The 21,502-nt window shown below is 38.3% G+C and overlaps 1 long non-coding RNA gene across 3 annotated transcripts in view; it reads left to right on the top strand.

Moving 5' to 3' along the window:
- The window catches only part of LOC123334783, a 145,564-nt gene that overhangs the window by 7,007 nt on the left and 117,055 nt on the right, over nt 1-21,502 (top strand). For all 3 annotated transcript variants that reach the window (XR_006552908.2, XR_006552907.2, XR_006552909.2), the window contains exon 2: nt 6,157-6,235. This is a non-coding gene — a long non-coding RNA (uncharacterized LOC123334783). The remainder of the gene's footprint in view (nt 1-6,156; nt 6,236-21,502) is intronic.

The raw sequence follows: 21,502 nt of genomic DNA, 5'->3' as shown, positions 1-21,502 counted from the left end.
ATTACTCTTACCTGCCCGAAAAGTACCCAATAGAGTACTTTGCTAGAGTAGTTACTGGACACATACCTTGAAAAGCAACAAGCATTGTCAGGAAGCCAGAAAGGCCAGTAGGATTTACATTGGAAAGAACTGTGTGTCTGGTAAATATTAGCTGCAAACAAGTGAATGTGTTAAGGCCGAACTCGTGTACTCTCCCCCATTCAGACGTTGAAGTCCTAACACTGGTACCTCAGAATGTGACCCTATTTGGAGATAGGGACTTTAAGAAGGTAATTAAGTTAAAATGAGATAAGAAGTGTGGTCCCTAATCTGACATGAATGGTGTCCTAATAAGAGATTAGGATACAGACATCTCACAGGGAAGACCATGAGAACAAATATAGAAGACAGCCATCTTATATCAGATTTCCAGACTCCAGAATTGTAAGAGAATACATTTTAAGCCACACAGCTTGTGGGAATCTGTTATTGGTAGACCTTGCAAACTAATACAAAAGGAAAAATTCAAAATGGCCAAGTAAGGCCATTTCTGGGAGGTAGCTTGGAGTATTGTAGAAGAAAGGATGACTAAAACTTTAGGGGAAGCTGCTTGTGGTTTGAGTCAGGACAGAGTGTAAGAACGAAGATTGTAAGGTAGTTTGACATTTATTATGTATATGACCTCAACTGACCTTTTTGGGGGAGAGAAGTTGTAACAAAAATGTTAAATTATTTAAAATTATTTGTATATATCAAATGTTCTCTGAATTGGTAGAGATTAGAAGAAGGCACCAAGTGCTTGCTTTCAAATGTACATATTAACAATTACTAGCTGTTGAGCACCTATCATATGAAAAAGGTTCAAATACATTACTTCTAGTCATGACAACTTTGATACCATGCTAATGGCAGGAAGTGAAGAGAAACTAAAGAGCCTCTTGATAAAAGTGAAAGAGAGTGAAAAAGCTGGCTTAAAACTCAACATTCAAGAAACCAAAATCATGGCATCTGATCTCAACGTTTCATGACAAATAGAAGGAGAAAAAGTGGAAGCAGTGACAGATTTTATTTTCTTGGTCTCCAGAATCACTGCAGATTATAACTGCAACATGAAATTAAAAGATGCTTGCTCTTTAGAAGGAAAGCTATGGCAAACCTAGACAGCATATTAAAAGGCAGAGGCATCAGTTTGCTGACAAAGGTTCATATAGTCAAAGCTATGGTTTTTCCAGTAGTCATGAATGGATGTAAGAGTTGGACCATAAAGAATGCTGATCACTGAAGAATGGATGCTTTCTAATTGTGGTACTGGATAAGTCTTGAGAGTCCCTTGGACTGCAAGGAGATCAAGCCAGTCAATCCTAAAGGAAATCAGTCCTGAATATTCACTGGAAGGATTGATGCTGAAGCTCCAATACTTTGGCCACCTGATTCGAAGAGCTGACTCATTGGAAAAGACCTTGATGCTGGGAAAGATTCAGGGCAGGAGGAGAAGGTGACAACAGAGGATAAGATGGTTGGATGGCATCATTGACTCAATGGACATGAGTTTGAGCAAACTCCTGGAGATAGTGAAGGACAGAGAAGCCTGGCATGCTGCAGTCAATGGGGTTGCAAAGATTTGGACAAGATTTAGGGACTGAACAAGAACAGCGAAGTCATGACAAAGGGAGTTTCCTAGGCCAGTAGATGAGGGCTAACTTGTTCAAGTTAACCCAGAAATTCAAGAACTGGAATTTAACTTTAAAAAATTCAGTCTGATTGTAACTCTTGAGTTCTTTCTAGATTATACTGTGCAGTTTAGGAGGCAGTTGGTGGTTGTGGTAGACGGCAGTTGCCTTGCTAAGATCCCCTTTCCTGATCTGAGATCACCCATCTCCCAGGTCCTGTGACAGTTGGCTACCAACAGTTGAAGGTAAACTCCTCTCCCTAGAATTCCCCTTAAAATGTAGGAGACAGCTTGCTTCAGGATAAGATGGCCCTGTGGATGTTCCTCTGTTTAGAATTCCTCATCAGATTAGGCTGAAAGTGGATTTCATCTGCATGTACATATTATAGGCTTCTTCCTCTCTTCTGTCTTTCTCATCTCCTTAAATGTTTCATCTGAAAATATCTTAGTTACTGGCTCAAGAATCCCATCCAGGGACTAAGCTTCTTGAGAATCTAAGATTAGGTTGTAGTAACTAGCTGAATATTAATATGAATCAAACTTATGGGCAAATATAATGATACAAAGAAAAAACCTAGCAGCTTCTTGACATGTAGTTAAACATGTATCACATCAGAGAAATGAAACCACACAGTCCAGAAAAAAAATGCTTATTGAAGTCTACAATGTTATGAAGAAAATTAAAAGTGTTATTTTTTAGCATGGACTGTGCAGTTTTTGCCAAAGTACATTGGATGGTATATAAATCTTACAGTTTATGTCAGGACTACTTTTGATTGCAAGTATAGAACCTCAATTCAAATTTTCTTAGTCCAAAAAAAAATTCATTGTCATTTCTGTCTGTGAAATTCAAAGGTCAAGTTTACTTTACACATATTTGGACCTAGAGGTTTCAGTTACTTACTTTCTATATCCTTTGGCTTTATTTGCTTTATTCTGTACACATTTAGGAGAAGGCAATGGCAACCCACTCCAATACTCTTGCCTGGCAAAGTATTGGAGAGGAGCCTGGTAGGCTGCAGTCCATGGGGTTGCTAGGAGTTGGAAACAACTGAGTGACTTCACTTTCACTTTTCACTTTCATTCATTGGAGAAGGAAATGGCAACCGACTCCAATATTCTTGCCTGGAGGATCCCAGGGACGGGGGAGCCTGGTGGGCTGCCATCTATGGGGTGGCACAGAGTCAGACACGACTGAAGCAACTTAGCTGCAGCAGCAGCACACATTTAAGGGGCTTCCCAGGTGGTGCTAGTGGTAAATTACCCACCTACCAATGAAGGAGATGTCAGAGATGAGGGTTCGATCCCTGGGTCAAGAAGATCCCCTAGAGGAGTGCATGGCGATCCACTTCAGTATTTTTGCCTAGAGAATCCCACGGACAGAGGAGCCTGGCAGGCTACAGTCCGTATGGTCACACGGAGTTGGACATGACTGAAGTGACCTTAGCACCCATAAACATTTAAAAATGTCTCTATAAATGTAACTTTTCTAATGCCTGGGAAAGATTTGAATTGGCCATGCCTAGGTCATTTGCTAGTGTTGAAGTAACCACGGTATGTAGTACTCTATTTAAAAACCTGAGTAGTGCATATACCCATTGCAGTGGAAAGAGGAGATATTGAAGCACAACTGTGGACCATCAAAGGAAAAAATTCCTAGTGGAACCATGAAAAGAGGCATGTGAATGTACTAATAAAAACTTTGATTTTGAAAGATGGATATCTTATGGATTATTTTCCAAATTTATGTGAAATTGGAAGTTATTTTTAATGAAATATTTTATGAAATTCAGACACACTTGGGTCCAAGAACAGATGACTACTTACTAGCTGTATCACTTTGGAAAATCAGTTAAATTCTCTAGGCCTCAGTCTTCAGTTGTAAAACTGGAATAACCAAGTGTACTATAACGATTAGAGAAAATACATTATGAATGCTTGGCTCCATAAAAGTAGTTTCTATTGGGCAAGCTAGTATCAACTTGGAGATCTTTGAATGTCTCCCAAAAGTGTTAAAATTAATTTTTTAAAAAGTACTTTGATCTCATTTTAACAAGCTGGGAAGAGAATGCAGTGTTTATGAGGATTAATTTATAAGGTTGGTATAGGTCGAATTGGGTTTGGGGTATCAATAAAGAAAAGAGCCAGAGATATGGAGGACAGTCGAGAGGTTATTATAATCAATTATGAATTGATAGGTACATGAACCAAGGGAACATAAGGCAGTAATGTACAACTCTTAAGAACAAACCATAAAAATGATTAGAAGGCTTTCAGAATGGTCCAATTCAGCAGTTTACCATGAGGATTTTATTTTTCAAATAGTCTGTTTAATTCAATAATGATGGGTGCTAAAAGATTTGCAAGGTGTCCTCTTTCCCCAGGTTAATAAAATAATACACTGCAAAATACAATACAATTTCAGAAGTTTAATCTTCAGTAAAATCTTCCTTTATATATGGCCACTCATTTTGTAGAGTCTACGTTTCTGCTAATAGAGTGTGGTGTAAAATAGGGATTTTACTTCATTTGATCATTTAGGAAAAGTCTTAGAGTATGTACTCAGATAAAAACCTATATGCAGTCATGATCATATCTGAAACAAGATTATAAAATTAAGTAGTCTGTTTTCAAATGTTTTAGAGTAATAACCATAAAAACTGAAGGGTCTTAAAATACAGAAATGGATTTATGGGTTAGAGGTAGAAATTAATAAAATGGAAACTGAATTGAAATATCCTAAAATCCTTGTCACTTAATTGTGATTTTATTTAGTAAGCTTTACAGAGAGATAATTTTGGAAAAGGAGTACGTCAAGGCTGTATATTGTCACCGTGCTGATTTAACTTATATGCAGAGTACATCATGAGAAGTGTTGGGCTGGATGAAGCACAAGCTGGAATCAAGATTGCTGGGAGAAATATCAATAACCTCAGATATGCAGATGACACCACCCTTCATCTAGCCCAGCGTTTCTCATGATGTACTCTGCATATAAGTTAAATAAGCAGGGTGACAAGATTCAGCCTTGACATACTCCTTACCTGATTTGGAACCAGTCTGTTGTTCCACATCCAGATCTAACTGTTGCTTCCTGACTTGCATACATATTTCTCAAGAGGCAGGTCAGGTGGTCTGATATTCCCATCTCTTAAAGAATTTTCCACACTTTATTGTGATCCACATAGTCAAAGGCTTTGGCATAGTCAATAAAGCAGAAATAAATGTTTTTCTGGAACTCTCTTACTTTTTTTGATGATCCAATGGATGTTTGCAATTTGATCTCTGGTTCCTCTGCATTTTCTAAAACTAGTTTGAACATCTGGAAGTTCATGGTTCACGTGTTGTTGAAGCCTGGCTTGGGGAATTTTGAGCCTTACTTTACTAGTGTGTGAGCTGAGTGCAATTGTGAGGTAGTTTGAGCATTCTTTGGCATTGCCTTTCTTTGAGACTGGAATGAAAACTGACCTTTTCCAGTCCTGTGGCCACTGCTGAGTTTTCCAAATTTGCTGGCATATTGAGTGCAGCACTTTCACAGCATCATCTTTCAGGATCTGAAATAGCTCAGCTTGAATTCAATCACCTCCACTAGCTTTGTTTGTAGTGATGCTTCTTAAGACCCACTTGACTTCACATTCCAGGATGTCTGGCTCTAGGTGAGTGATCACACCATCGTGATTATCTGGGTCGTGAAGATCTTTTTTGTATAGTTCTTTTGTATAGTTCTTCTGTGTATTCTTGCGATCTCTTAATATCTTCTGCTTCTGTTAGGTCCATACTATTTCTGTCCTTTATTGAGCCCATCTTTGCATGAAATGTACAAAAGCTTGAACTACCTTAAACAATAAAAATAAATGCCAAAGATGGGATAGTTAGGGAGTTTGGGATGGTCATGAAAACTCTGCTATATTTAAAATGGATAATCAACAGAGTCCTATTGTATATCACATGGTAATCCGCTCAATGTTATATGGTGGCCTGAATGTGAGGGAGGTGTAGGTGAGAGTGGATACATGTATATGTATTGTTGAGTCCCTTCCCTGTTCACCTGAAACTATCACAACATTGTTTGTTAATTGGCTATACCCCAGTACAAAAAATTGTCAAGGAATTAGAGGAAATATTAAATAAAAGTTTGAGGAGAAACTTGGAAGGTTTTGTAGTTTTTGTAGCTACATGATTAATATGACTCACCTTTAGCTTGAGATACCTACCTGTAGTTATGTGTTTTTGTTTGTTTTTGTGGAAGATAATGAAATTGGCCCAACTTGGATTAGAGGTTAACCTTAATTCAGTCAGCTGTGGCCTGGATTCAGGATCCTGTCATAGAAGGATAAGTCACCTTTCTCATAGAAAAACTGGTGTCCTAGGTGCCAAGGACACGTGCTAAATCTAATAATTTAAACCACATACAACTTGATCTTTATATAAGATGAGCAGAGATAATAAATACATAAATTTGGTAGCCTTTCAAAAATATTCTAACCTTACAGTTCCTATTTCTCTAGGTAAAGCTTGAGCTGCCATCTTGGTGTAGCCAGCACTCCATCCGTCTCACAATCTGAAGTCAGAAGTCTTGAGTTGGAAGTAAGCTTTTAACTTACCTTAATATGAACTTTTAACCTAAGGACTCACTTTGAGCAGTCCTTGTACATGACATATACAATGTTTCGTATTGGAAACTTGTTTGTGTTGTTTACTTATTGAAATTATGTTTTGAAAAAATTTCAAATGTAATCTTAACATCAAATACCAATTTAAGCAATAGAAACAGGGTTGCTTTGATTGAAGTAAGAAAAGATGCTGCTGGCAGTCCCACTGGCTTGGATTCTCTGCTTTCCCCTTACGGTGAGTGATCCTTAAAATTCCCTTCTAGAGATCCATATCACTGCAGAATATAATCTGAAACAAAATCACTAATGTAGTACAATAAGCATGCATAAGATTTGGAATCAAAGAATTAGTTTTATAAAATGCTGATTCTAGCACATACTAACTTGGAGATGGAATAAATCACATATTAATAAATTCTCCAAATCTTTCTTCAGCTGAGAAGTATACATAATACTTATACCATCAAACTTAGAAGGTTCATTTATTAAATGCGATGTCAACCATAGAAAACTCTACAATGTTATATACAGTGTTAATTGATATTGCATTTGATATCTATTTACCCACCTTGAGAAAAACATCCAAACTGCTAGGTACTTTAAGGGCACCCTGGTCCGCATTGACCACATTCTCAATTTTAAAACTTCCTTCTCCTTTACAATAATTATGTTGGCCTCCAAGGACATATGAGTCAGTGACAATATATATCCTAAAAAATATCAGCTATTTGATTATTTTGACATCATATAGCTTACTCTAAACGTGCTAGTGGCTGTCTATCTTCTTCTGTGGTCCTAGAAGAGGGAGAAAACATGAGCAAAGACGAAGGCTCCTAAATCACTGATTTGACCCCATCCCAGGGAGTGACTTTACTTTCACTTTTCACTTTCATACATTGGAGAAGGAAGTGGCAACCCACTCCAGTGTTCTTGCCTGGAGAATCTCAGGGACGGGGGAGCCTGGTGGGCTGCCATCTATGGGGTCGCACAGAGTCGGACACGACTGAAGTGACTTAGCAGCAGCAGCAGGAACTTGCACAATCAAATGTGAATAGCAAATGCAGTCTCCCTCTAAAGCTCCTCTGAGGGTCATTCATGGAAGTACAGAAGGGTACCCAAGGGAGATGGAGACAAAAGCACCTTCTTGATAATATTCACTTGAGAATGATTATAAACCATGAAATGAGTGACAGACAAAAACTGCTTAAGTTGAGGCATACATTTTCACTCTATTTTGGATGCTGGTACTCTGGCAATGTATTTTAAGCTCAGCATTTGCTTTAAAAAAACAAAAACACAAAAATTCTCATTCAACTGTACGAAACCCATTCTTCTCAAGATTGAAGCTTTTCTGTAGTGATGTTGTCTGTTTAGGTTTGAAGCCACTAGGGCCCTGGCACATACAGCTGGAATACTCTATTTTTAAAGATATATTGTGTCTGTTGATACAAAGGTCATGATGTAGACTTTTGCACTTAGAATCAGCATGAGAATGTGGGACTGTTCTTGCAGATCTTGGCTCCATCAGCAAAATAAATTAAAATAAACTGGAGGCTTGAAATAGAAATAACCCTCCTTCCAAGTGTTTCATTTAGAGAATGACATCCTGTTTTCTTCAGAATATCATGGGTAATTCTGCATATGAATGAATTTTGCAACAGAAAAGGCCCAGCAAATGAAATACGCAAAATAACTTTTAGAATTTCAGGAGTCAGTAATAAAAATAAATGATGATGCTTTTCCGCTCAGAGTGTGAAGGGAATTGGAAACCTGAAATTTAGTTACATAAAGTTTTAAGATTTTTATAACAATTTGTGATAGCATGGTAAGCTGAGTTCTCCTTATAAGAGAATGTAGTATGTCTTTAGTACAATTTACCATTTATCTTATAAGGAAATTTTGACACAGTTTGCCTATTAGATATTGAAGTCGGACCAATTTTCGAATTATAGTCATAAGTAGAAAGGTGTATTTCAGAAATAACTGGACCGAAAGCATCATTCACCTGGAAATACTTTGATTTGGCTCCCAACTGAGCCTGGAGAGGTTTTACCTGAAGTACAAAGTAACTACAGTCAAAGTTGTAGAAATTCCTAGTTTTGTCAATAAAACCCCGTTGCTATATTGAAAAAAGCACAGTGACATAATATGTTAATAATATAACAATATATTAAATTTAAAAAATAAATTTCAATTTATAATCTTACATATACATTTTCCATTATGTTGCTGCTAAAACTCACCCAGAAACTGGCCCCTGTCCAGCCCTAGTGTCTTTATATTGGATTTTACTACTCTTTTCTCTTTGAAAGGAATTGGTACCTTAGCTGACTTCCTGTCTTGAGTATAGAAAAGATCAGTAGGGTTCTTTTATGTATTTGTATTGCCTACAATAAAAGGATTTTTTTTTTCAGACAACATCTTTTTTAGGAAGAAGTGAAAGCTTACACTGGAAATGTCATGGCAGCTTTTGTGTTAAGATGATAATGATAAAAACAATCATTATTTGGAACAATTTGAGTCTATAAGATTCATGTTTATGTGAAATTTGTGTCAGAGATTGGCTGGATGTTTATTTGGCTTTTCCTTTTTCTTGAGTATAAATTGTTTTCTAGCTCTTTTGATTATAAGTGGAGTTGTAGGACTAGTTGCCACCAATGAAATGTGAGCAGATATGATGTGTCACTTCTGGCAAAAGACAGTTAAGAATTGCTCCATGATCTCGTTCTTTCCTTGTTCTGTTGACTGGATGTGAATTTGAAGCTGTATATTAGAACTAGCCAAGCGTCAGTTATACAGGCTCTCTGAAATTCTGCACCCTTTATAAAGAAAAGGTTTATTAGAACCTTTTCTTCCCACACTTGGGGGACCATTTTATACTTTGGCATAAGCCAACAGCCACCAATTAACATTTATATTGTGAATCATCCAAGATTTTAGGGTTTTTGGTTACACAGCTAACATTACTTACCTGACTAATAATACTCAGATAGAAAGAGGTAATAGTACTTGTGATTACAGAAGGCAATTGTGATACAAAAAACATAGGATATAGGCAGGAACCAGGAATGACTGGGAACTGAGTATAACAGGATCAATATTTTAGAAGCAATAACAACTGTTTCAGTTAAGTAGTGGTAATATCTGGAGAAGGCAATGGCATCCCACTCCAGTACTCTTGCCTGGAAAATGCCATGGATGGAGGAGCCTGGTAGGCTACAGTCCATGGGGTCGCTAGGAGTCGGACACGACTTAGTGACTTCCCTTTCAATTTTCACTTTCCACTTTCATGCATTGGAGAAAGAAATGGCAACCCACTCCAGTGTTCTTGCCTGGAGAATACCAGGGACGGAGGAGCCTGGTGGGCTGCCGTCTATGGGGTTGCACAGAGTCGGACAGGACTGAAGCGACTTAGCAGCAGCAGCAGCAGCAGCAGTGGTAATATTAATTAAGACAAATTATACTGGAGTCAAAGTTAATTGCTTTGGTTGTCACAGTGAGAAAATACAAAACAATTTAAATATTGAGATCAAAGTGTTTCCTTGGTCAAATGTTTCAAAAAAGGAAAACTGATAAGACACAAAGTCCTCATCTCTTAGGAGACGAGTTTTTTAAATGATACTGATGTCCGGGGACCTTGACCTACAACGGCTTGAAGCAGGATTTCAGTTCCTAGCCAGAGACTGAAGTCAAGCCGCGGCAGTGAGAGCACTCGGTGCTAGCCACTAAGCCAAGAGGGACCGGTAGTCAGTGACAAGGCCCTGGCCTATGAGCTGTGTAGAAATAAATTTCCACATCGAGACAGAAAGTAGAGAAACAAGAAAAGTACATATTAGGAGGAAAAAAGATATGTGTGGATGGACGCCCGGATGGGCTCAGAGAGTCACACCCTCATGGTAGTTTGAATCACTTTTATGGGACATTTCTCCCAGGTTTCGTTTGGCCAGTCCTCTTGCTTTGCCTGGTTCTGAGTTCGTATTTGGCATTACTCTGAGTCCTCTATGTGTGCATATGCATTTCTTAGCCAAGATGGATTCTAGCACAGAGGCGTATGGGTAGGTTGACATCACTTACTATGAATTGATGCCACCTCTCTTTTGACTTTCAAGGAGTCTTTCTGTATGTGTGTAGTCAGGACGGTCTCCTTGACTTTGAGGAATATGTGGTCTTTTATCTCTTATCTGGGCAGGACTAAGCTCCTCTCTCGCTCCTGTTATTTTGGGGGTATCTGTCCACAGGGGACTAATTCTGGCTGCTTAGCTTGGGGCTCTTCTATATCCTGCCTCAATACTATTAATTATCATAAAATGCTAATGAGGTATGCTTAAAATTTTAATAGTGCTAGCAGAACAGGTCAACATATCATGATATTAGGGCAATGATTTTGAAATAAAAGTAAAACAAAATTGGGAATGGATGATAGGTATATTTTGAGATTCAAACTAGGTTTCAAAAAGCAAAACTTGTTGAAAAAAGGTAATTATTAATAACAATTTAACAAATACTTGCTATTGAAAACTCACTGATCTTTAGACTTTCTTCTCTGTGTTTGGGATATGGGTGCCTACACCATACATTTTAATCAGTTTAAACATTAAAATAAATGTCAGGCTGATATCAAGAGAGTCTTCGGTTTGAATCTCCAAAGGAAAAGAATCCTAATCCTGTATTTTGGCCAAAAATCAGTAGATGGATAATTTAGATCCTTGGCTAATTGGACTTGGTATTCTTTTAACTTCTAGTAAAAATACTGCAAGAAACTTATAAAGTATGTAACTTATATTGTTAGAACCATGCTGTTGCTAAATCATGTCCAACTCTTTTGTGACCCCATGGATTATAGACCATTAGGCTCTTCTGTCTATGGGATTTCCAAGGCAAGAATATTAGAGTGGGTTACCATTTCCTTCTCCAGGGGATCTTCATGACCCAGGGATCGAACCTATATCTCCTGCATTGGCAGGTGGGTTCTTTACCACTGAGCCAACAGGGAAGCCCTACTAGAACCATAAATGATACTAAAATAAAGCTATAAGCAAAATTATAAACTATTATATATGCTTCCCTGATAGCTCAGTTGGTAAAGAATCTGCCTGTAATGCTGGACACCCCATTTCAATTCCTAGGTCGGGAAGATCCACTGGAGAAGGGATAGGCTACCCACTCCACTATTCTCGGGCTTCCCTTGTGGCTCAGATAGTTAAGAATCCGCCTGCAATGTGGGAGACCTAGGTTGGATCCCTGGATTAGGAAGATCCCCTGGAGAAGGGAACGGCTACCCACTCCAGTATTCTGGCCTGGAGAATTATGGACTGTATAGTCCTTGGGGTCACAAAGAGTCGGATGTGACTTTCACTTCACTTTACTTGTATATAATGAAGACATACACTTACATTATGGTTATATGTAAATTATATATTTTAAATCTTTTTTGTATTGTTAATTCAGTATGTTTTATTTGCTGTTTAGGATGTTTGAAATGTTAAAAAGTTCTCAGAATAAAAAATTTGTATTCAGTTTAAACTTGTCTGCTGCTGCTGCTGCTGCTAAGTTGCTTCAGTTGTGTCCGACTCTGTGCGACCCCATAGACGGCAGCCCACCAGGCTTCCCCGTCCCTGGGATTCTCCAGGCAAGAACACTGGAGTGGGTTGCCATTTCCTTCTCCAATGCATGAAAATGAAAAGTGAAAGTGAAGTCGCTCAGTCATGTCTGACTCTAGCGACCCCATGGACTGCAGCCTACCAGGCTCCTCCATCCATGGGATTTTCCAGGCAAAAGTACTGGAGTGGGGTGCCATTGCCTTCTCCGTTAAACTTGTCTAGGGATTTTAAATTAATAAAAATCTGTAGATAGTGCTTAAATACTTAAAAATTTAGTTTTCAGTGTTTCATTCATTTGGTATGAATTCCAGGAGGACCTGGCAATATGACTGGGTCTGCTTTCTTGTAACTCTGTCTTCTGCAAAGTATTGAGTTAACACATTATTGACGGGGATTTTTGCAGAAATTAACCCCTGTGGTTGGTGATTTGCTATGTAAGTGAATGTTGAAACACCCATGTTTGAGTAAATATCAACAACTATTTTTTGTTTTTTGTACTTAAGGCATTTATTTGAAACTTTGTAAATGTCTTAAATATCAACAACTATTTTTTATTTTTTGTACTTAAGGCATTTATTTGAAACTTTGTAAATGTCTTGCTGAAACATTCTAATATTAGAGTGTGATAGGCAGATAGCAGGCACCTTTGTGCAGGGGAACAGAAGGTCTATTACAAAAACGCTGTATTTCACTGTGCTTTGTCTTGGAAGTGCAGACTGCAGGTACTGGTCGCTTTTTTTTTTTTTTTTTTTTTCAGTCCTATGGCTATTATTTCCTCTAAAATATGTTCTTTTCTTTTACCTGATAGTCAACAAGTTGGACCTTTGTGGTAGGGGGGGCACTTTCATATTTTAAACTAATTTTTATTGGAGTATAGTTGCTTTACAATAGTGTGTTAATTTTTGCTTACAGCAAAATGAATCAGCTATACATATACATATTATATCCTCTTTTTTGGATTTCCTTTCCATTTAGTCACCATGAAAAGTGAAAGTGTTAGTTGCTCAGTTGTGTCCAACTCTGGGAGCCCATGGACTGTAGCCCACCAGGCTTCTCTGTCCATGGGATTCTCTAGGCAAGAATACTGGAGTGGGTTGCCATTCCCTTCTCTAGGGGATCTTCCCGACCCAGGGATTAAACCCAGGTCTCCCACATTGCAGGCAGATTCTTTACCTTCTGAGCCAGCAGGGAAGCCCTTAGTCACTATAGACCACTGAGTAGAGTTCCCTGGTGATACAGAATAGGTTCTCATTAGTTATCTACTTTATACATAGTATCAATAGTGTGTATACATCAATCCTAATCTCCCAATTTGTCTCACCCTCCTTTCCTCTTTGGTATCCATGTGTTCTATACCTCTGTGCCTCTTTCTGCTTTGCATAAGGGATCATCTGTACCATTTTCCTAGATTCCACATATATGCATCAATATATGATATTTGTTTTCTTCTTTGTGACTCCCTTCACTCTCTATGACACTCTCTAGGTCCACCCATGTCTCTTCAAATGACCCAGTGCCATTCCTTTTTATGGCTGAGTCATATTCCATTGTGTGTATGTACCATATCTTCTTTATCCATTCCTCTGTTGATGGACATTTAGGTTGCTTCCATGCTTGGCTATTGTAAGTAGCACTGAAATAAACATTGGGGTGCATGTGTATTTTTGAATTATGTTTTTCTCCGAGTATATGCCCGGTAGTGGCATTACTGGGTTATGTGATAGTTCTATTTTTAGCTTTTTAAGGAACCTCCATACTGTTCTCCATAGTGACTGTATCAATTTACCTTCTCACAAGCAGTGTAAGAAGGTTTCCTTTCCTCCATATCCTCTCCAGCATTTATTGTCTGTAGACTTTGATGATGGCCATTCTGACCAGTGTGAGGTGGTAACTTGTAGTTTTGATTTGCATTTCTCTAATAATTAGTGATGTTGGGCATCATTTCATGTGTTAATTGGCCATCTGTATGTCATATTTGGAAAAAAGTCTATCTAGGTCTTCTGCCCAGTTTTTTTTTATTTTTGTTTTTAAATCTTGAACTGCATAAGCTGTTTGTAAGTATTGGAGATTAATCCTTTCTCAGTTGCTTCATTTGCAAATATTTTGTCCCATTTTGTGGGCTGTCGTTTCATTTTGTTTATGGTTTTCTTTGCTGGGCAAAAGCTTTTGAGTTTAATGAGGTCCTGTTCATTTTTATTTTTATTACTCTAGCAGGTGGGTCAAAAGATTTTGATGCAATTTATGTCAAAGATGCAATTTATGTTCTGCCTGTGTTTTCCTCTAAGAGTTTTATAGTGTCTGGTCTTACATTTAGGTCATTTTGAGTTTATGTTTTGTGTATGGTATTAGGGGTTTCTAATTTCATTCTTTTATAATATGAAATTGTCTAGTTTTCCCAGTGTCACTTATTGAAGGACTGTCTTTCCTCTATTTATGTTTTGCCTCCTTTGTCATAGGTTAGTGCCATAGGTGTGTGGGTTTATCTCTGGGCTTTCTATCCTGTTCTGTTGATCTATATTTCTGTTTTTTGCAAGTATCTTATAGTCTTGCTATTATATAGTCTTGACTATTGATATAGTCTTGACCATTGTAGCTTTGTAGTATAGTCTTAAGTCAGGGGGCCTGATTCCTCCAGTGCCATTTTTCTTTCTCAAGATTGCTTTGGCTATTTGGAGTCATTTGTGTTTCTGTACTAACTATAACATTTTTTTCTTCTAGTACTGTGAAAAATGGCATTGGCACTTTTCAAGGGATTGTATTCAATCTGTAGATTGCTTTGGGTAGTATAGTCATTTTCACAATACTGATTCTTCCAATCCAAGAATATGGTATATTCCATCTGTTTGTATGTGTGATTTCTTTCACTAGTATCTTATGGTTTTCTGTGTACAGGTCTTTTGCCTTCTTTTTTTTTTTTTATTTTTTTTTATCTTTTTTATTTTATCTTATTTAACTTTACAATATTGTATTGGTTTTGCCATATATCAAAATGAATCTGCCACAGTATACATGTGTTCCCCATCCTGAACCCTCCTCCCTCCTCCCTCCCCATACCATCACTCTGGGTCGTCCCAGTTCACCAGCCCCAAGCATCCAGTATCGTGCATGGAACCTGGACTGGCAACTCATTTCATATATGATATTAAACATATTTCAATGCCATTCTCCCAAATTATCCCACCCTCTCCCTCTCCCACAGAGTCCAAAAGACTGTTCTATACATCAGTGTCTCATATACAGGGTTATTGTTATCATCTTTCTAAATTCCATATATGTGCGCTAGTATACTGTATTGGTGTTTTTCTTTCTGGCTTATTTCACTCGTATAATAGGCTCCAGTTTCATCCACCTCATTAGAACTTATTCAAATACATTCTTTTTAATGGCTGAGTAATACTCCATTGTGTATATGTACCACAGCCTTCTTATCCATTCATCTGCTTTTGCCTTCTTAAGAAAGTTTATTCCTAGCTATTCTTTTTGTTGCAAAAGAGACTTCTGTATATTAATTTTGTATCTTGGAACTTTACCAGATTCATTGGTTAGCACCAGTAGTTTTCTGGTGGCATCTTTATGATTTTCTGTGTATAGTATGTCATCTGCAAACAGCTGACAATTTTACTTCTTTTCCAATTTGGATTCCTTTTATTCTTTTTTCCTCTGATTTCCATGGTAGGACTTCCAAAACTATATTGAATAAGAGTGGCAAGAGTGGACACCCTTATCTTATTCCTAAACTTAGAGGAAATGCTTTTAGTTTTTCCTCATTGAAAATAATGTTTGCTGTGGGTTTGTCATATATGCCCTTTATTATGTTGAGATAGGGTCCCTCTATGCCCACTTTCTGGAGAGTTTTTTAAATCATAAATCAGTGTTGAATTCTCTTGAAAGCTTTTTCTGCTTTTACTAAGATAATCATATACTTTTTATTCTTTAGTTTGCTAATATAGTGTATCTGATTGATTTGTGTATACTGAAGAATCCTTGCATCCCTGGGATTTATCCCCCTTGATCATGGTGTATGATCCTTTTAATGTGTAGTTGGATTTGGTTTGCTAGTATTTTGTTGAGGTTTTTTGTATCTATTTTCCCTGGTAGCTCAGATGGTAAAGCGTCTGCCTACAATGCAGGAGACCCAGGTTTGATCCCTGGGTCAGAAAGATCCTCTGGAGAAGGAAATGGCAACCCACTCCAGTACTCTTGCCTGGAAAATCCCATGGATGGAGGAGTGTGGTAGGCTACAGTCTATGGGGTCGCAAAGAGTCGGACATGACTGAGTGACTTCACTTTCACTTTCATCAGTGATATTGGCCTATAATTTTCTTTTTTTATGTGTGATATCTTTGTCTGGTTTTGGTATCAGGGTGATGGTGGCCACATAGAGTGAGTTTGGGAGTGTTCCTCCCTCTGCAGCTTTTTGGAAGGATAGGTGTTAGCTCTTCTCTAAATGTTTGATGGAATTTGCCTTTGAAGCCATCTGGTACTGGACTTTTGCTTGTTGGAAGATTTTAAATCACAGTTTAAATTTCATACTTGTGATGTATCTGTTCATATTTTCTATTTCTTCCTGGTTCGGTCTCAGAAGTTTGTACTTTTCTAAGAATTTGTCCATTTCTTCCAGGGTGTCCATTTTATTGGCTTGGCTTCTCCTGTGGCTCAGTGGTAAAGAATCCACCTGCACTGAGGGACACATGGGTTTGATCCCTGGGTTGGAAAGATCACCAGGAGAAGGGAAAGGCTACCCAATCCAGTATTCTGGCCTGGAGAATTCCATGGACATATAGTCCAAGGGGTTGCATAGAGTCAGACACGACTGAGTGACTTTCACTTTCACAGTTGCTTGTGGAAAATAGAAATTTCACAGTGCATCATTTAAAAAATTATGATAATAAATTTGCAATAATAATACACACAAAGTTGGAACAGAAAACTTACAGAGCAAAACGTGACATAGTGACAATCATAAGTTGTATAATGAGCATTAAGCTCTTAACAACTTTGCACTGTGATGTTAATTGTATCACTCTCTAAAAACATATTGATACATCTCTGGTCAATCACATTCACATAACAAAAGATATATTAATATGTCTCTAGTCAATAATATGTTAAGATAAATGTAGAGTATTGATTTGTTCATATTGTATCAAGCCAGCTGTACTCAGGAATCAAAAGTGTTCATTGTTAAACCTCTGATTGGCAGGTTTCAGTTATAATGAATTGGCACATGCTCTAAGGGTTATTTGGAATAGTATAAAAGTTTAGTGAGGGATGATGGAGGCTCCATCCTAAACTGAAGTGGTCCCCATGCACTTCAACTTCATCTCTTGTAATGAAATATTCCTCCTGAGGCGGAGGACCTAACATTTGCACCTGAGATATTTCAAGAACTCTGGATGCAGCTGCTGTCTGGCTGAATGCTATACTACTTTATTTGTGTGCTTTGAATTTATGTGAACTGGGTACGTTTTAAATCCAGTGAATCTTCTTTCTGATTCCCAACTAAGGACAAAAAGAAATTGAGTCCGTAGTTGTATAACACTCAGGGCTTATATTTAATGTATTTAACTTTTTAAAAATATGTTTTTCTTATGGAAAGCAAATCATGTATAATCATGTGGTATTTTCCCAATTAAAAATAATCCCAAGGGCTGTGTTCTTGAGAAAGTTTGCAATGAGATACAAAGATAGTCTATTCCCACTAACCCCTTGCCCATGACTGACTGTGAAGCTGTGATCTGTGGTATTTGCACAGAATCATTAAACCCCTCTCCCGTCCCCTTTTTCTCACTACACCTCCTTTCCCTCTCTCTTCTCCCTCAGTCTGTCTTTTTTTGTCTCTGTTGGGGCTTCCCTGATTGCTCAGTTGGTTAAGAGTCCACCTGCATTGCAGGAGACCCCAGTTTGATTCCTGGATCGGGAAGATCCTCTGGAGAAGGGATAGACTACCCACTCCAGTATTCTTGGGCTTCTTTGTGGCTTAGCTGGTAAAGAATCTGCCTGCACTGCGGGAGACCTGGTTTCGATCCCTGGGTTGGGAAGATCCCCTGGAGAAGAGAAAGGCTACCCACTCCAGTATTCTGGCCTGGAGAATTCCATGGGCTATATAGTCCATGGAATTGCAAAGAGTTGCAAAGAGACTGAGGGACTTTCATTTTATTTGACTTTCAGGCTACCAAAAATAGAGGAGTTAGGTAGATTTCTTTTCATAATCAAATTGTATTAGATATTGACCCACATTTTTATATAGATTGCTAGTAAATGCTACGGAGAAGGCAATGGCAACCCACTCCAGTACTCTTGCCTGGAAACTCCCATGGATGGAGGAGCCTGGTAGGCTGCCGTCTATGGGGTTGCACAGAGTCGGACATGACTGAAGTGACTTACCAGCAGCAGTAAATGCAATTGATTACATTTCAATGTATGGAGACATGATAGTTCTATAGGATGGAAAAGTCTACCTCAATAGTAGTTCTCTAAATTTTGTAATTTAAATTCCTCCTGCATTGACAGTTAACCTGACTTCTATAATTGCAATAACGTAAAGTGTTTGAAGAAGGGTAGAGATTATAAAACTTCTACTCTTAATATCATTTCAACTGATTAATACAGCCTTTACTGTGCCCATCTTTGCATGACAAGTTCCCTTGAAATCTCTACTTTTCTTGAAGAGATCTCTAGTCTTTCCCAATCTGTTGTTTTCCTCTATTTATTTGCACTGATCATTGAGGAAGGCTTTCTTATCTTTTCTTGCTATTCTTGGGAATTCTGCATTCAGATGGTTATATCTTTCCTTTTCTCCTTTGCCTTTAGCTTCTCTTCCTTTCTCAGCTATTTGTAAGGCCTGTTCAGACAACCGTTTTGCCTTTTTGCATTTCTTTTTCTTGGGGATGGTCTTGATCACTGCCTCCTGTACAAAGTCACAGACCTCTGTCCATAGTATGGACCTAACAGAACCAGAAGATATTAAGAAGAGGAGTCTAGAATACACTGAAGAACTATACAAAAAAGATCTTCATGACCCAGATAACCACGATGGTGTGATCACTCACCTAGAGTCAGACATCCAGGAATGCAAAGTCAAGTGGGCCTTAGAAAGCATCACTACGAACAAAACTAGTGGAGGTGATGTAATTCAAGTTGAGCTATTCCAAATCCTGAAAGATGATGCTGTGAAAGTGCTGCACTCAATATGCCAGCAAATTTGGAAAACTCAGCAGTGGCCACAGAACTGGAAAATGTTGGTTTTCATACCAATCCCAAAGAAAGGCAATGCCAAAGAATGTTTAAACTACTGCACAATTGCACTCATCTCACATGGTAGCAAAAGAATGCTCAAAATTCCCCAAGCCAGGCTTCAACAATACGTGAAACATGAACTTTCAGGTGTTCAATCTGGTTTTAGAAAAGGCAGAGGACCCAGAGATCAAATTGCCAACATCTGGTGGATCATCAAAAAAGCAAGAGAGTTCCAGAAAAACATCTACTTCTGATTTATTGACTACGCCAAAGCCTTTGACTGTGTAGATCACAAGAAACTGTGGAAGATTATTAAACAGATGGGAATATCAGACTTTCCTCCAGACAAATCTATATGCAGGTCAGGAAGCGACAATTAGAACTGGACATGGAACAACAGACTGGTTCCAAACAGGGAAAGGAGTACGTCAAGTCTGCATATTGTCACCCTACTTATTTAACTTATATGCAGAGTACATCATGTGAAATGCCAGGCTAGATGAAGCACAAGCTTGGAATGAAGATTGCCGGGAGAAATATCAATAGCTTCAGATATACAGATAATACTACCCTTATGGCAGAAACTGAAGAAGAATTAAAGGATCTCTTGATGAAAGTGAAAGTGGAGAGTGAAAAAGTTGGCTTAAAACTCAACATTCAGAAAAGTAAGATCATGGCATCTGGTCCAGTCACTTCATGGCAAATAAATGGGGAAACAATGGATACAGTGAGAGACTTTAGTTTTGGGGGCTCCAAAATCACTGCAGATGGCAACTGCAGCCATGAAATTAAGAGATGCTTGCTCCTTGGAAGAAAAGCTATGATCAACCTAGACAACATATTAAAAAGCAGAGACATTACTTTGCCAACAAAGATCTGTCTAGTCAAAGCTATGGTTTTTCCAGGGGTCATATATGGATGTGAGAGTTGGGGTGAAAAGAAAGCTGAGTGCCGAAGATTAATGCTTTTGAACTGTGGTGTTAGAGAAGACTCTTGAGAGTCCCTTGGACTGCAAGGAGATCCAACCAGTCCATCCTAAAGGAGATCAGTCCTGAATGTTCATTGGAAGGACTGATGCTGAAGCTGCAACTCCAATACCTTGGCCACCTGATGTGAAGAGCTGACTCATTTGAAAAGACCATGATGCTGGGAAGGATTGAGGGCAGGAGGAGAAGGGGAAGACAGAGGATGTGATGGTTGGATGACATCACCAATTCAATGGACATGGGTTTGGGAGGACTCTGGGAGTTGGTGACGGACAGCGAGGCCTGGCATGCTGTGGTTCATGGGGTCACAAAGAGTCAGACACGACTGAGCAACTGAACTGACTGACTGACTGATGCTGAAGCTGAAACTCCAATACTTTGGCCACCTGATGCAAAGAACTGACTCATTAGAAAAGACCCTGATGCTGGGAAAGATCAAAGGTGAGAGGAGAAAGGTACGACAAAGGATGAGATGATTGGATGGCATCACTGACTCAATGGACATGAGTTTGAGTAAGCTCTGGGAGTTGGTGATGGACAGGGAAGCCTGGCGTGATGCAGTCCGTGGGGTTGCAAAGAGTTGGACATGACTGAGTGACTGACCTGAACTGATCAATACATCTTGTTTCCCACTTATCAAACTGAAAAACAGGATATAATTATATTGCTTGTTAAAAGGCAGTATATACTCTTTCATTTGGATAAGAAAAATAATTTTGCTGCTATTTAGTTACAAATGTTTTATGTATATTTTTATAAAAGGGCATGGCTAGGCAATCTTTATTACTCATTTCTTAAACTAAGGTGGATATTAAAATATAATCCGAAAAAATGTCAAGGTGTTAACATAATATGCTTGAGGCAGGAAGATGAGAACAATTAAATTTAGGGGAAGGAAGGACAATGTCTACCTACCTTTTTCCCCTTATTTTTTTCAAATGATGGCTATTTTAAAAGTATTTATTTACTTGGATGTGCCAGATCTTAGTTGTGGCATATGGGATTTAGTTACCTGAACAGTGATTGAACCCAGGCCCCCTGCACTGGGAGTGTGGAGTCTTAGCCACTGGACCACAAGGGAAGTCCCAAAGAATGCTTATTTGGATTTTCACATGAGCCACTTATAGCAAACTCAAAATTAGTATGTTAGTTAATATTAATGTTCTGATGACTTTTGTACATTATTTGATTTTTCCCTCTTATAATAATCTTATGAAATAAAACAGCTATTAGCCAGTTATGTAAAAACAAAAACAAAAAACAAGGAAATTGAGGGACAGGTTTGTGAAGTAACTTGCCCAAAGTAACATAAACAGGAAGAGGCAAAGCTCAAGTTTGGTCTCCAGTGGTTTTCCTCTAGAGCCATTGCCTCAGATTTCTGTGCTTTCTTCTGTCATGGATCATTAGGATATTGGT

Source organism: Bubalus bubalis, chromosome 8 (genome assembly GCF_019923935.1).
Source record: "Bubalus bubalis isolate 160015118507 breed Murrah chromosome 8, NDDB_SH_1, whole genome shotgun sequence".
Classification (NCBI taxonomy): Eukaryota; Metazoa; Chordata; class Mammalia; order Artiodactyla; family Bovidae; genus Bubalus; species Bubalus bubalis.
This window is presented reverse-complemented; position numbering and strand designations above follow the sequence as displayed.